The sequence below is a fragment of the Podarcis liolepis genome, assembly GCF_965112155.1.
Source record: "Podarcis liolepis genome assembly, chromosome: 16".
Taxonomy (NCBI): domain Eukaryota; kingdom Metazoa; phylum Chordata; class Lepidosauria; order Squamata; family Lacertidae; genus Podarcis; species Podarcis liolepis.
The window spans coordinates 18238461-18255726 of record NC_139567.1 but is presented as its reverse complement, the minus strand read 5'-3'; the positions used below and the strand labels follow the sequence as shown (position 1 = coordinate 18255726).

Genomic DNA, 17266 nt, shown 5'->3' with positions numbered 1-17266 from the left:
ATTCCAGAGGTCCGTTCTTAACCTGAAATTGTTCTTAACCTGAAGACCACTTTAGCTAATGGAGCCTCCTGCTGCCACCGCGCTGCCGGAGCCCGATTTCTGCTCTTATCCTGAAGCAAAGTTCTTAACCTGAAGCACTATTTCTGGGTTAGCGGAGTGTGTAACCTGAAGCGTATGTAACCTGAAGCGTATGTAACCCAAGGTACCACTGTATACCACTTTGGGCTTTTTAAGGAAAAGCAGCTGAAGGAACTTAAAAAAAACAACCAAAAACCTTGCATTGACAGAGTGGAAAAAGAGCAAAGGGAAGGTTCTCATTGCAAAGCTGGCCTATGGAAGAATGCAGATGCTTCCTGTCGGCATCATACTTCATCATCAAGGTCCGTTTTGAGGAAGCAGGGAAATGAGCCTTAAGACAGGGAGCATGCACCTTAGACAGGGATGCTTGGATTTTGCAAGCCTGCATAAGCCACCCTTCCAGCAGCAACCAAAAAAGGCACCCACCTCCTAGAATGACCCCCCCCTACAAGGAGGAGCTTTGTTTTTCTCACTGTAACCTTATTCACAAGGCAAAAAGAGAGAGAAGTTGGCATGCAGCAGATAAAGCTGCCTGGATTTCTCTGCTCCTAATGTATTCTAATGTCCCGGTTCCAAAACAAATTTCTTTGTTCAATATTCATTAATTGCTCAGTTACCTTGAAATGAGAATTTTTGAGAGCCCGAAGGAACGCGTTAAAAGGCCGAATCAACAGGGAAGGGAGGGGGGAACCACACACACACCAAATCTTTGCAACCCCAAAGGGAATTAAAGGAAGAAAAATGGTATCCCTCCTGCCAGTTTTAGAGAGACACATTCTCCACATCTGTATTTATTCCTGGAGGTGTACAGCCTGAAAGGATCTTGGCAGGTGGGCAAACAAGCATGCGGGTTCTAGGACTGGCTGCCAATCAGATGCACAAGACTTGGTACCAAATAAGCCATCGGTGTTTCTCAGGAAGGAAGGCTAAAAGGGGAATGGCTCAGACCCTTTCTAGCCTGTGCCCTGGGGAACGAGAGTTGGACACACACATCTGCAGGAGAGAAGCCAAGGCCACAGATCTTCCCAGCAAAGGCTCAAGTGGAAGTGGCACCCCATTTTTGTCTGCTTGGTTGTTTATCATTCTACAAAGTATTTTACTTCCCTGATCCAGGTAACAGATTGCATACACCACAACAGTGCCACATTAGGGAAGAGCCATAGCTCAGTGGTAAAGCACCTGCTCTGCATGCAGAAGGTCCTTGGTTCAAACCCCAATGGCATCTCCAGGTCTCCTGTCTGGAACCCTGGAGAGCTTCTCTCTGGTCAGTGTGGACCATACTGAGCTAGATGGACCAATGGTATGAATCAGTATAAGTGTCAGAGAGGATGTCGGGAGTTGGTCAGCAATAACTCACAAAGTGTCAGTGAAGTTAACTCTTTATTCCAAGAAATGAAACAGTTCAGGCCTAGTGAGCCCAGCAACTCTTCCCAATAGATCTTGCCCCAATGAGGCAGTTGCAAGGACTGAAGGTCCCTACTTTCCCACAGCTATCCCCCAGTTCCTTCCCAAGCAATCCTAGGCTCCTTTGTCTTTCCTCTCTTTGTTCCACCGTCTTCATACCTCTGCAGGTTATGGGAGACCAGCAGGGAGGGGAGCTGGTCGCAGCAGGAGGGGAAGGCTACTTCAGCAGCCTGCCCCATCTCTGCTTCTTGGCCCCTCTCCTCTCCAGTCTCTGCCTCTGCATCTGTTTCTGGACTGCTCTCTGTCACAGACTCTTCCTGCTCACTAAGTCCTGTTGCCTCTTCAGTTTCTGACACCTCCTCCTCCCAGTCTGCCCCCTCTTCTCCCTCTGACCACCCATCGTCACCCCACCTCCAATCCCAAGGCTCTGAGCCTTCTTCCCTTGGGGGTTCCCCGACTGGTGCTTCTTATCACTCCTCTGTATCCAGCCACCCCATGACAACAAGGCAGCTTCCTATGTTCCATTATTCTAACCCAAAGCAGGGGGAGCCAATGCTGCGCTCTCTAGATGTTGTTGGACTACCACTCCTATTGACACCAGTTATTAGGGCTTATGGGAGCTGGAGTCCAGCAGCACCTGGAAAGAACAAGCTTGATCAACACTGATCTGAGGATGTAGGAGCAGCTAGAAGGCAGACCCCTTTTTTTCTTTTCAACCCCAGGATGATGGGGGGCAGGCGGTTCTTGGCCATTTCTCCACGGATCAGGAAGGGCTATAGCTCAGTGCTAGAGAGCACCAACTGTGCAGGCAAAAGGTTCCAGGTTCTACTCCTGGCAGCTCCTCATGCTAGGTCTGGGAATGACTCCTGTCTGGAGCCCTGGAGCCCTGGGGCACCATCATCTGGTTGCATAGGCAAGGGGTGGGGAACCTGTGACCCTGCAAGGGTTGCTGGTTTCCAACTCACATCAGCCACATGCAGGCACGTGTGTGGTCAGAGATGATGGAAGTGGTGGTCCAACACCATCTAGCCAGCCCTGATGATAGGCAATGCTGAGCAAAATTGATGAACTGTATGACTAGATAGAAGGCACCTTCCTGTGTTCCAGTTCTCAAAATGCATCCTGGAAGCCTTTGAAAGCCAAAATGACAATGAGTTGCTCTCAAAGGCTTCATTTCCTGCTGCTGAATGCAACTGCAGCTAGAACGCAGTAGCAGAAGGGTTAAGCAATGAAGCCAATGAGAACTAGCAATTTCTTCTCACCTAAGGCCTTGGGCTATGGAAGTGGAGATTCAGCGATGCTTAAGTGCTAATGCATTTTATTAGGTGCTCCAGAAGTGCAGTTTATGTATTCCAGTATTCCTAGTCACACGGCACCCTCTTGTTTAGAATCACCATTGCTAATTCAGTTCCTTAGATGAGACTTCCCCAACCTGGTGCACAGCTCCCATTTGGACAGATGTGCTGGCTAGGAGTTGTGATCCGAAAGATCTGGAGGGTGCCAGGTTGGCAAAGGCTGCCACAGATGTTCTTTGGAAATCTAGCATCACCAGTTATGAAAGCAAAAAGAGAGATTGCTTTTGTGAATCACACACTGATCCCAGAGGACCTGGGTAAATTGAGCAGACTTGACATGTACATCACGTATGGTTAGAAAGGGCTAAAACTCCCCTCCCAGAAACCTCCTCTTCCTCCTTCCCCCAAAGAATTAAACAGAAAACAAGATGATCCAATTGAAAAAAGAGAGATAAAAATGACCTTAGAAGTCTACTGCCAGGGGCAAACTGTAATTATTCAGATGTTTTGAGTCCTCTAATTCAGAAATAGCAAGTAGTTCACAAATTCCAAATTTAAAAATAAACACATCACCTGATCTCCCTAACAGCACGTTCCCTTCCTGATATATCAACATATTCCACATTTGAGGGAGGAAAGTCATCATCCAAATTGTTACAGCCAAAAATAAAAGAAATTCAGGAGATTCTTATGTAAAGCTAAAGCAGTACCCTGCTGGATCAAACCAAAAAGAAATCTAGAATCTAGGTCCAGTATCCTGTGCCTGGAGATTGAAAGATCTAAACTTTTTCCATGTGTCATTTTCATATGCACTCACTCAGCCATGGGTCCATTCCATTCCCAGACGAGGGGAAGATGTTTGTCCACTACATCCGGTACTCAGAGGTACCAAGAGAAGAATCACAAAGATTCCATTTGGCTGCTTTATATTGAACCGGTCTTAGATTGACTCAGACCATTGCTCTATCTAGCCCAGTGCAGCCTCTTTTGACTTGCAGTGGCTCTCCAAAGTCTCAGGTTGAGGATCCTTTCCACTGGGGATGCCAGTGTATCCTGGGACTTTTGGCATGATGTAGAACATGTGCTGTGCCGTGAGCAAAAATTCCCCCTCCATCTCACATGAGCATGAATTAAATAGACGGGTGCAAATCCCTTCATGTAGGTTCTGGAAGGTAAATTCCTTGTTCATTATTGATGGCCTTTAAATAATAATACTTATAAAATGACCTTCTATGAATAAAAAATGCTTTAGCATTCACCTTAATCACAGTTCATAGGAACCACTTAAGGCAGAGTTTGCTAATCAGCTGACCTCTGTTCAGTAATCCAGTGCTGTCTCAAAGCTGCCCATCCCATTATTAACAGCAGTATCAGCACTGATCTTAACCATGTTTAATAGCAACCATGACCAAGTTTGTGTTAAACGCCACCCACATCTTAACTACAGATTGAAGCCAACTAGCAAATCATTGTAAAGAGGGAACCCACCTAATCACAGCTATGGTCAGTGTTGATGACATAAACCTTAACCGTGCATTACACCTGTACCTGCCCTTTAAAAGTTAACAGAATGTTGTAAGAAATTAATCAGGTGAAACCACCAAACACATCTCAGCCATGATGGTGGTGCAAAGGCTGGGGGAGGTCACACATGTGTGCATGAGACACAATACATGCCCCGTGGTGGGACTGTACTTTTAAGAATTCCCATTCCACTTGAGTTTATGGAGTGCATGCATGCATAATAAATATATACAATAATTAAAACTGTATCCACCCCCCATTGTTCAGCCCGGACACTGAGATTCTCCTCTGTGGGTCTTCTGGTGGTTCGCTCACTATGAGAAGTGAAGTTACGGGGAACCAGGCAGAAGGCCTTCTTGGTAGTGGCATCCTGTGGAATGTCTTCCCTTCAGATGTCAAGGGGATAAAGAACTACATAACTTTTAGAAGACATCTGTACCAGGAAGTTTTTAATGTTTGATGTTTTACTATGCTTTTTATATGCTATATAAATAATAATAAAATTGTTGTTGTTGCTGTTGCCATTTTGAACACTGACCATACCCAGAAGGGCAAACTCCATTAAAACAGAGAAGAGGGTGGAGAAAGAAAGAAAGAAAGAAAGAGCATTTGCATTTCCATACTGTCAAGCAAATGATCACAAAAACGTCTTCCTTTTGCGTGGACAGGCGGAGTCCCCAGATCCTGCACGGTCCCCCCGTCATGTGGAATAACGACTCAAGACAACGTGCTATGGGATTAAATTGGCCACAACTTTATTAAATTTCAAATGTGGGTAGACCTTGTAGGTAAGATCCTCCCTCTATTGTGTGGGCAGGTAATCCCTCCCCTACCTGGCCTGGTCTCCTTGGCAACGCTTCCCCCAGGTGGGATTGGACAACTGACTGAGGTAGGCGGAGACCTCCAGGTATCACACCTGAGGGAAGGCAAAGCCAAGCCTATGCTGTTGGGGCCGCTCCAGATCTAGGGGCTGCACGCGCCCATGCAAAGGGTGCCCCCCGTTTTAAGTGGGGAGCGGTCATTGCTAGTCTCCTTTTGGACACTTGGGTTGTGTGAATCTCGGGGAAGAAGTTTAACACCACCACTCCCAATGTTCATCATCTTCCCAAACCACCATTAGTCCTCCCTCAAATTTCCCCTGACAAAATCATTTATCATTTCATTCTCTGTTCTTGCTAACACACAAACACACACTGCTGTTTCAGCCTAGCAGATTATTTGAAACTGAATACTTCCAGTATAACAGGAGCAAGATCTGGATTAAAAATAAAAAAATCAGGGAAGCAATCAAATATGCAATAGATTCCATAAACTAATTTTGTGAGCACACCTGGGGTCTTTTGATAACGTCAGTTGCGTCTATGCAGCACGTGGATTAAAATTTCATAGAACCATGATTTCATCAGTCCCTAAAGTACAAAGGATTAATTAACAGCAAGGGAAGAGCTTCTAGGTTGAAAGTACAGTCTTATGGGGGGTGGTGGGATTTATCTATCTTTGCTCTCCAGATGGCAGCGTACATGGAAAAATGGGGGGACTTTGATGAGAACACAACCCTTTACTACTGAAAGGTTTGAAATATGTATTGTTTCTGTAGCTAGGTATTTATACATATATTGTAAAGGGGCAATTTTATTCAGGTTCCTGCCCGGTGAGCAGAAAGTGATTCCAAGAGACAAAGAAATGGGGGGCAGCTTCCCCCCCCACAACATGCACACTTCAAAAAGCATCAGAGACATGAGGCGTTCTTGAAAGTGACCCCCAAAAATTACCTTTAAAGGGGACAGCTTTATTTACTTACTTACTTAAAAAACCTAGTTCTGCAGGATTATTGTAACAGCCTGTAGTTTCATAAGAGTTTATATTTAAAGTAGATAATTAAATAAGCAAATTAAATGAATTTGGATATGCAGAAGATATTAAAAAATAAAATTAAGGAACTGCAGAAAGAGGGGAAGGAAGTCAAACCTTGAAATGCTAAAATGATTGTAAAATTAATGAAATGTATAAATTTGAAAAGTATAAATACAAATATTTTTTAAAAAAAACACACACACCACACAACCTAGTTCAGGACATCACACTAGTTTGATTATCTTCAATGCAATTTGAAGGAATTCAGAGACCCACATCGCTTCATTTAATATTAGGACAAAAGCTTTGAAAATGGCTCTTTTGACGTAGGGAAGAAAGTTATCTAAAACATTCTAAGAAAAGTTAGTTTGGTGGTAGCCACAAATCTCTCCTTCTCTCTCCCCCCCCCCCCAGTGCCTTAAAACTATGCCAGGTCCAGGATGCTGATGGTGCCTCTGCTGCTCGTCAGAAAACCTATTTAGGAAGGGCGGAGCCATGCCACTGGCAAGGCCCAACATCAAGAAAGAATTTCTCCTTCCTGCTGGATCCTATTTGACAAATTCTTCTGCCTGCAGACAGGGTGGAGAATTTTAGGAGACCCTTTCCCCCCTTCTCAGTTCCAGCTATCATAGATCTACAGGGATGCCCACCATGGCAGATAGGTGGTGGCCTAATCAAGAGGAAGGTCAGACATCCCATTATTCTGGATAGAGAGCAAGGCAAGGCAAAGTCAGCACCTCGAAGAGAGGGCTGGGGGTAAGTTTCAGGACCACGGTTAGAGATACTGCTGCTGAGTCAAAACATAAAGTTGTCTTAGCAGTGTCCCAGAGCATCTGGCAGATCTCAAAAGTGTGGCCTGTGTTCATTGACTAGAGGCCAAAGTCCCGGACCACTGCATCTGGTCAGTTGAAAGGACAATGCAGCTGCTGGCTTCTTTTAGGCCCTAATGTTTCAGGGTGTAGGCATATCTCTTCAGGGCTCTACTGATCCTCTTGAGGAGTCTGATAACCCATCATCTAAGTCTAGTGGCATAGGTATTTCCTCAGGGTTCAGGGGAAATGTGGGCTCTAGTGGTCATGATTCCATGTGGGGTAGAGAGTGGGCCCACCTCCCCTTAGGGCTGCTTTCATTGGAGAACTCCGATTCCAATGAGTGCTTGCCTGGGGCTGGGAGACAGTAGTAACATGTCCTATCAATAAAAGGATTTCTGCTTGTGCAATGGGATTGTCCCTCTTTCACTTCCCCTTCCCCTCACCCACTAAATTGGTTCCATGGCTTCCTCTAAACCTCTGGAGCAGATCTGGGGAGGGCATGGAGCACACACGGGGAGACAGGAAGATCCATTGAGCAAGCAGAAACCCTTGCACTTTGGGGATATGTTCCTTGGACACCGATCCTATTTTCATTCAAAAATAAAGAGCATGCTTGAGGCACCTGCTTGGGTCCCCTCCCAACTATATCAGATGAAACAAGAACTCAAGCAGAGGACCCACATTTATCATTGGCAGCTCTTCCGTCTCTCCAAACTTTAGGCCACAGAGGCGGGAGAGGAATTAACTTAGCAGATAAAATGGAGTAGGGAGGAGCAGGCAATTGTGCATTAAAAAAAACAACTGGGAAGGGAAAATAGAGAAGAAACAGCACTCTGCTTCATGCAAAAATATATGTGCCGGACTTCAATTCCTCAGAGGAAAACATCCACTACACCCAGCGCTCACATAGCTCAGCAGAAAAGCAAGCTCGTGCTGGAGTTTGTGTAGCACAAGTGGCCGAGAGACAGACTTTTCTTTTTCCCTCTCGTCCCCAGGAAGATAAATTAACAAGCTGTCAGCAGAAGACAGCCAAAGCAGTTGTGTTTCTGTAAAGGGGCAGTGGAAGTGTCTTTGATTAATGAAACCTTAATACTTGGTCGTTAGGAAGCCTTTCTTCAGACAGGCCAAGGAAGATAGATCCCTTCCAGGCAAGTGGGCCTGGAGAACGGGAGAGATTTCCCAGGTTTCTGCTCAAATGGAAAGGCGTTGACAAGATAGGCAAGGAGGGGGAAGAGATGCACATGGGATTCCTTCAAGAGTAGGAAATGAAGCTCTTTGCACAGAATTTCGTTAGTGGAGATCCCAAAGGACACAGCACTTGCAGCTCTTCTCAAGGAGGGAAAGTGCCACTGTCTTAGGCAAAGAAGTGGTTGGCAAGGGAGTGCCTAGAGTTGATAAAACCAAGATATTATCACCTATGAGTTTAAGGGCAGTGTGGAGACAGGGAGGATATTTCAACAGGAAAGCAGTGAGCCTTCCAGAGTTCAAATTTGGAGAGGTGGCCAGGGCCAGGCATATGCCACCCAGCTACAAGATTTGAACCACAGGTTAAAGATGGGGGGGAAATTTGGAGGCAAACCTACCTAATTCACACTTTCAGAAACAATATGCAGACTGAAACACAGGCATCCTTCAAAATTAACACTTCTATGAATGTTGCAATGCTTTAACCAAAAGATGGCCTCAAATACACATAGAGTGGGGCAAAGAATGCATGTAAAATTTGTGGAAAAAAACATGCATTATGTTGGAGGAATTACTTTGCAAAAATAAGGCTTTCTGGGAGATGATTTATAATGAAATGAAAAAGGTATTTAAATATACCTTCCTGAAGAAACCAGAGGCCTTTCTCCTGAGCATGGTCAGCCCATTGGTGCCAAAGAAGGATAGAACTTTCTTTATGTATGCCACAACAGCAGCAAGAATACTCATCGCAAAGTATTGGAAGACACAAGATCTACCCACCTTGGAAGAATGGCAGATGAAGGTGATGGACTATATGGAACTGGCAGAAATGACTGGCAGAATCCGAGACCAGGGAGAAGAGTCGGTGGAAGAAGATTGGAAAAAGTTCAAAGATTATTTACAGAAATACTGTAAAATTAATGAATGTTAGAATGATGTTGGATAGAAACTAAGTGGTCTTTTGCTGTAATGCTATAAGGGAATATGAGAAAATGGTTATTAATTGGTAAAAAATTAATGTTATAATATTTAAAAATTGAAGATTAAGATGAATGAAGAGGGGAGGGATTTGCTGAATTAACAATTTGAACTGGAATACAGAAAAGGAAGGCGTGAGGAGGTCCGGGAAATAAGCAAATGAAAAATATGTGATGGAAAGACTGAATTGTTTTTTAACTATTTTTAATTTTGTATTTTTCTTTTTTCTTTTTATTTTGTAATTTTTTGAAAATCTTAATAAATATCTTATTAAAAAATATATACTTTGCAAAAATAGTCACATTGGCCAAAAATAAATAAATGCTAAAATGCTGCTGAATTTTCACAAGGACTTTGAAAAATAAAATCATAAATTGATATGGAAATGTGACGGACTGAATTTAAGACTGGGGTGTGTGTGTGAGAAACTCAGAAGAAGCAAGCAGGCAGATTTATCCACTGTTACCAGGTATCCACGTTGAGGAAAGTCTGGAGAGTCAGGCAGTTCCCTTATCCCAAAGTTAAAATCTTGCTGCCATTGCAGCTGCTCCTCCCTCTTCACTTTCATTTTTAACTTAGGAGGGGAAGAATTTGCCCTGGGACATCCAGCTGCTGATGGCTCCTGCAACATATCTCAAAAAGGCTTTCAGTGCTTGGTGGGAGAGGAAAAGAGGATTGCAGCAGTTCACAGATATGCAACTCTGCTCCCCAATGATGACAAACAAAGCCCTGATACACCCTTCCTCGAACCTGGCACACCACAACTCCCACCAGCCACAGCCAGGTTGGAATCAAATCTCTACTTGGGCAATGGGGTTGTTGTGAGGATCAAAGGGGGCTGGGGTCGTGTATACAACCTTCAGTTCCTTGAATGAAAGGCAGGATAATCGGGGAACCATTGCTACTTCCATCTGCAAAGTTCAGACTGTGAGTGTTTATGTAGCTAAAGACGTAAGATGGAAATATTCCATAAGGAGTGGGTAGAAGCGCTGCAAAGGGAATTCCCCCAGGGGGAAAACAAAAGCAGCAAGATGGAGATCCTGCCTTTCCTCCAGGCAGTTCAAACTGCCTATGTGGTCCCCCTTTCCCTTTTCAACTTCACCCCTGTGAGGTAGGTTAGGCTGAGATAATGTGAAAGGCCCCAACAAGTGTGGATTTTGAAAGGGCTTGAGAGAACACCTGTGAGCATTGAGGAGAGAGGCATAAATTGGGAGATCCCGACACCAAATCCTTTCCCTTTTGTTTTCAACTTCCGAAATAAAACTGATAGGCAAATCCAAAGAACATCTCAGAACTAAGGTGACTACTAAACTGCTATGCATGTATTCTCCAAAGAGTCCTGTTTAACAATGCATCTGCCAAAAACATAATCATAAAGCTGAAAAATCAAAGACCTGCTTTTCGAAAGCATTAGACGCGGATGCTCTTCAGAACTAATCAGGTCATTTATTCAGGCAAGTAAACAAGGAGCCTAATTGCCACCTTCCATCTGGGAAAAACTTGGCCAGCCACGGCAGAGGCACAATTTGTTTTTGATGCAAGATACTTGCTCTTTCTCTCCTCCCAAACAAGTTCTTGGATTGCACAGAGCAAGAGAAACAAATTGCTTACGACTACGCACTGCAAGAACGCTTCTCAAAATACCTTTCCTTTAAAAGATCAGATCAGCACATGGGGGGGGGGAGCAGGGACAAGCGGACGGGGGGGGGGCATACTTGACTCGAGTCCTCATATCCTGACTTTATGCCAGAGTCCATTACAAAGTCATCTGATAAAATGAGGCACAAGGTTCTGCCCCCCTCCTGCACCAAATAAAACATTGTTTCAGGGCAAAAGACCTGTCAAATCAGGAGGTGTCAAACTAGCTTGTGTAAACTCGCTCCCTCGGGAGTTTTCAATATTACATGGTACACGGTGGTCTCAGCAAAGCTCATTCATAATGTTTGATTTGGCTCCTGTTCCAAAACCACATTAACACACACACACACACACACCTCAATCTGCACAGGAGGAAGCAACAGGCTCAAGCGAAAATTACTCTGGAAACTTTTTAAATGCTAAATCGAGGGTAATTTCAGGAATGGTACAATACAGTTAATGTTAGTGCCTGGAAGGACACTGCGGTTAGCAACCCGTGCCAGGACTTTTCGTGGGCTCACTAACAGCGAGGGGCAGGGAGGAGGGGGGAGAAAAGCATTTAAGGAAACGAGGCCAAGAATGCCAGGATTGCTTGGATTTCTTTGTTTAAAAGGCTGGCATGTTTTATGGCAATGCTGGAAGAAAGCTACACGGAACCATCCCAAACTCATTCCTCCTTAAACACATGGAGGGGGGGGATGGAATGGAAGACTGCTTCAAAAACTAGGTGAGGGGTATGTGCATTATCGGGCAACCAGAATGGGATGCAAATGCCAGACAGGGCAGGGGAGGACCCAGGTACCAGGTCACCCAGAAAAGGAGAAGCAATAAAATAAAGTACACCTTTACCCAGTGCATAGTTAAACTATGGATCTCACTCCCAAAGGAGGCAGTGATGAGAACCAGTTTGGATGCCTTTCAAAGAAGCCTGGATAAATTCACAGAGAACAAGGCTGTCAAAGGCTACAATGGCAATGTTGTACCTTTACTGTAAGAGGCAATATGCCTCTGAAAACCAGTTGCTGGAAACTGCAGGAAGAGAGAGGGCTCTTGGGCTCAGGTCCTGCTCAAGGGCTTCCCACAGATATATGGGCAGCCAATGTGAGAACAGGACACTCAACTAGATGAGCCACTGGCATGTTCCAAAATGCTCGTATGTTCTTACATCGCAGGAAGGTAAGGAGATGCCTTATGCCAATGTCAGATTCAAAAACACAGCAGATCAAATTTTTATAGACCAGCATAAAAGGGTGGGATACAGTCATTTAAAATCTGAAACGCATTTTGGAAAGCTAAAAGATATTAAAACAGAAGGTGAATATAAAAGTCTATAAGAATGTAAAAGAAGCTAAAAGAAGGGATAGGAGCATTGGGTGGTTTGGAAGAGCAGAAAAGGTTGATATATAAAAGATTTTAACTATTAATTTACAGAGTTTGTGGCACAGGTCATCCTCCAACGCATTTTGAGCACTGCTGTGCAGAATCCAGCAACATTGTATGTTGTAGCAGGACTGGTATCTGAGAACAGCAGGGAGGTATAGATTGCCCTGTGTGCCCTGGGTACTTATGAAGTAGTGGGGAAATCAGGCTAATACAAATGTCTCTGTAATGCAGGCACTGCAGAAGGAAATGCTCTACTGTTTCTATTTGTCCCGAGTCACAAAGGCATTGTCTCTCTGGGTAGTCAATCTTATTATGCCATGTCAGATCATTGGCGCACCAAGTCAGTTTTGTCTAAAATATCTGGGAATGGCTCTTTGGGGTCTGAGGCAGAGGTCTTTCCCTGATCCTTCTTATGGAACTGGGACCTTCCACACAGAAAGCTGTGTCCCTTGTCCTTGAGACACATGGTCTCCTCTGTGTGTGGTTTTCCACCCAGCACAACCAAATGCCCACTTTCCCCCCAAAAGGACCCTATCCACATTCCATGGCCGACCTTCCCTCTCATCAGTTCTCTAAAACCTCATGGTGGCTTTTGAGAGCAGGAGCAATTGCGCAGATGACACAAGATCTCCAACTTTCCTGTAAAGGGCTTCCCCACCCCCACCACCCCACTACCCACCACACAATTAATTATTTTATGAAGTCACAGGCCCCTGCACCCAAAACACACCCAGCGCCCCCTCCCCTCCCTCACCCCGCACAACAGGTTCCATGCAGATCCTAGAGCTTTTAAATTATACTGTTAATGAAAGCAAATAAAGGCAGTTAAAAGGCAATTTGCTCAATTGGTGTTAATATTTAAGCACAGCATGTGCAAAGACAAGATCGCAGAATTCGAGGATTTTTTTCCTCCCCCCTGAAGAAAAAACTTTTCGCCCGAGCTAAAAAGGGGGAGGGAATCAAATGCGTGAGGTGCTGGGTGTGGGGGGCTTCCCCCCCTTCATCTCCTCAGCATCAGGTAATGAGGCTTTTTATTAAGCTGAAATTCCCCGCATTAAACTCATTCGTTTCTCTCATGCAAAATTTTCTTTTTTTGCTTGAACACTTTATTGACAATCTTATACAACAAATATAATGCACATCTTCTTAACTAGACAAGAATATAAACCATATAAACAAAAAGCATATACAAGTAATACTCCATTTGTTTACGGACATTAAACTTATTCTGTATTTTTACTGTCTCTTATTTTCTTATCTATTTATTAGCATAAATTAAAAGAATGTAGTTGGACTTCCTATCATATCCTGATGCGTATTTTCTTTCTGATGATGAATGTACCTTACATTATTAGCTTATCTTTTGTTTCTCTTATGCAAAATTTTCAAACTATGAACAGAGTTCCCCAACTGGGTGCCCCTCTAGATGTTCTGAAACACAACTTTCACCACCGCTGGGGCTGATGGGAATTATGGTCCAAAACATGTAGACGGCACCCACTTGGGAAGGCAGATTTGGAAGATAAAAGCCAACTTTAGGTGGCGCTTCCTGGAATTAAACTGAGCTGGCTCTCTCCCCCTTCCCATGTCCTGAAGTAGGTATTCATAGAATCATAGAACTGAAGCAGACCAAAGGGGCAACTAGCCCAACCCAAGGCAGCAATCTGAAATCCCTTTCAAGAAGTTATTTTGCTTCTTTCCTTCTTACCTCTTGACATCTTCCCTCCTTGCTTTTTAGCAAAGAAACCAAACCGGGAACTCTGATATTTGGTTCTCACATTTCCTCCCACCTTTACGAGCCATGTTGCATTCCCAAGAAAGAGATGGATCGATATTTTGGAATGAGGTTGCTCAATCCCTATGTTGACATGCCAGTTCTGGTTCGTTGCAGTTGAGACGGGTCTTACTTTGCCTGCCCACCCAGTTCCTATCCTCCAAGAATAGGAATGATCAAGGACCAGTTCAGAATGCAACATGTAGAGATGCCCACTGCAATTTCTCTTGCTGGGAAATCCTACCACCACCACCAGTTACGCCCAGTTCAAGGCATCTCAAAGGGCTCATCCACACTTCTCATCCCACTCCTTTCCCCTGGGAAAACCACTGTTTGGTGCTCAATTGGAGCAAACAGCAATTCAGGTCTTCTCCAGGTTGCTGTTTGCTCCAAATTAGCACCAAAGAGAGGGTTCTCCATGGGAAAGGAGTGGGGCAAGGGGAAAACCACTCTGACAACTGGAAGTGTGGACAAGCCCAAACTGTGTATCAGTGGGTTTAAATTGGTTTCAGCTCACAGATAGTGTCAGAATGGTAGGACAGCTTCCCACGAACTTTCTGGTCCACCAATCTGAGTCCCAGCCTGGCACAGACCTTAATCCCACCCCCTTACCAGTGCTCTCAAGGCATCCAGAAGACCAGTTGGGGGGGCAGATGGACTCGAAGCCCAATGAGACAATGTCCTATCTCCTTCCTTTTGACTTCCCCACAGAGAAGTCAATGTATACAGAACTTTTTTTTGTTGGATCAGGCAATCAGAAAGTTGAGGAGGGAGGCTTCTGGTCCATGGTCCCCAGATGTGTGGTGTTCACATAGCTGCAGTCCAGAGACCAAGCAGGTGCTATGCATGCAGAAAGTCCCATGCTCAATCCAAGGCAACTACAGGAAGGACTAGGAATATCCCATCCAAAACCCTGGAAAGCTGTTGCCAGTCAGTTAGACAATACTGAGCTAGATAGACCTTTGATCTTGTTGTTGTTTAGTCATTTAGTCGTGTCTGACTCTTCGTGACCCCATGGACCAGAGCACGCCAGGCACTCCTGTCTTCCACTGCCTCCCGCAGTTTGATCAAACTCATGCTGGTAGCTTTGAGAACACTATCCAACCATCTCGTCCTCTGTCATCCCCTTCTTGTGCCCTCAATCCTCCCAACATCAGGGTCTTTTCCAGGGAGTCTTCTCCTCTCATGAGGTGGCCAAAGTATTGGAGCCTCAGCTTCACGATTTGACCTTCCAGTGAGCACTAAGGGCTGATTTCCTTAAGAATGGAGAGGTTTGATCTTCTTGCAGTCCATGGGACTCTCAAGAGTCTCCTTCAGCACCATAATTCAAAAGCATCAATTCTTCGGCGATCAGCCTTCTTTATGGTCCAGCTCTCACTTCCATACATCACTACTGGGAAAACCATAGCTTTAACTATACAGACTTTGTTGGGAAGGTGATCCCTTCATGGATCACCTATGATCTTAGAATCATACTGTGATGGCCTGGGATTCTGATTCGGAGGAGGAAACAGAGGAATCCCAGCCTGCACAGGAGTCCCCGCCTCCAGGGCCGGCTGAACTGGGGCAAGGCCTAGATGCTGAGGAGCCTGCACCTGTGGCTGTGCATCAGGAGCTGGCCCCAGGTGAAGCCCTTCTGGCCCCAGAGGGGCTTGATGACTCAGTGGCCACAGGTGAGCCTCCTCCAGGGCCCAGTAACCCTTCGGCCTCTCCTGATCTGCAGAGGCTTAGGGCAGAGAGGCGAAGGGAACTGGTTGCCCCCAGGAGGAGTGCTCGCCTTAAGGCCAGAGGAGGCGGGGCTCCTGGGGGTCGGGACCGCCCCTGACCTTAGAAGAGGATAAAAGCCCAGTCAGGCCGGCCCCAGGTTGCAGGAGCAACGTCGTTGTTGGCTACGGACCTTCCTGTGTTCTTGATCCCTGCTCGGCCTCCTGTTCCTGACTATCCGGTACTCCTGTTCCCTGCTCGGCTTCCTGTTCCTGACTATCCGGTACTCCTGTTCCCTGCTCGGCTTCCTGTTCCTGACTATCCAGTACTCCTGTTCCCTGCTCGGCCTCCTGTTCCCGACCATCCGGCGTTCCTGTTACCTGCTCAGCCTTCTGTTCCAGCGTTCCTGTTCCCCGCCTGGCTCTCTGCATCGGACCTCGCCCCTCTTCGTGTGGACTCTGCTACACTCACGGTACCTTACCCCCGGGACCAGCACACATACAATCATAGAGTTGTAGAGTGGGAAGGGACCCTAAGGATCCTCTAGTTCAACCTCCTGCAATGCTGGAATATGCAGCTGTCCCATATGGGGATTGAACCTGCAACCTTGTCATTATCAGCACCACACTCCAACCAGCTGAGCTACCCATTTGGTCTGACTCAGTATAAGGCAGTAAAGCAGCTTCCTAGGCTCTTACAATTCACTGTTGTTGTTGTTTTTCAAAAGGCGAGGCTCCCTTTTCTCAGCTGCCTACTGTAGGGCAAAAGCTGAACCACCAGGTATGGCTTTTTTTAAGATGTAGGGGGAAAATAGAAAAGCCTGGCTTTATGTGCACATGGATGATCTCTCTCTCCACACAGAGAGACAAAAACTAGCTACAAATAAACAAACTAGGAGAAATAGAGGTGGAAAAATCCTGAACACTTTGAAGATGCAGAAGCAATTGTAAAATAGAATAGCAGGAATGATCTGTTGATTACAATGCATTGCTTATTTTCTTTAGCACGCCATCAATGCACATGGTATCATACGAAGCGCTGTAAAGGTTATAAAAGGTTTCTCAACGGGCTAGGAGTCTTTCTAGACACAGCCAGGCATGGACCCTGCTGTTTACGGGAAGAACAGCACCAGAGACAATCCACATGGGGGAACTGCTCCCTCACCCCAACCCCAGCTGTTCCCGCACCAGCTACATTCGACCCACAGGAACCAAGCCGGAAAGGATGTTTATGTTAGTCTAGTTTGGGGGGCTGTAAGACTCCCAGGGGAACACATTCCTACACCCAAAAGCAGGGCACAATGTATACAAGCCATCTGGCCTGGCTGTGGGGGTGGGGGCGGGACAAGGACATGGCTGCCCCCTGCAGATGGCAGGCCCTGTTTCAGTTTTAGATGGTCATGTGCTTGCATGGGCCAAAAGCCAAGTCCAGGTGATCCCCTCTATCCTCAATGCACAAAGTCTAGCTGTGATTTTTCAGCGGTAAGCAGCATGAGCTCTGTATATCTTCAGAGATACCCTTCCTGGCAACCAATCTAAATGTATGCAAAGAAATGCATGCAAACAAACAAAAAGGCCCTATGAGGAGTGGTTGAAGGAGCTGCGTATGTTTAGCCTGGAACAGAGGAGACTGAGAGG

At 45.5% G+C, this 17266-nt stretch overlaps 1 protein-coding gene and 1 long non-coding RNA gene across 5 annotated transcripts in view; one reads left to right on the top strand and one right to left on the bottom strand.

The window, feature by feature from the left end:
* LOC310696116 overlaps positions 1 to 17266 on the top strand; it is a 158831-nt gene that overhangs the window by 66967 nt on the left and 74598 nt on the right. Inside the window, exon 3 of the long non-coding RNA XR_014520438.1 lies at positions 12010 to 12342. This is a non-coding gene — a long non-coding RNA (uncharacterized lncRNA). The remainder of the gene's footprint in view (positions 1 to 12009; positions 12343 to 17266) is intronic.
* The window catches only part of ZBTB16 (zinc finger and BTB domain containing 16), a 192911-nt gene that overhangs the window by 129810 nt on the left and 45835 nt on the right, over positions 1 to 17266 (bottom strand). The gene's annotated exons all lie outside the window — the stretch shown is intronic.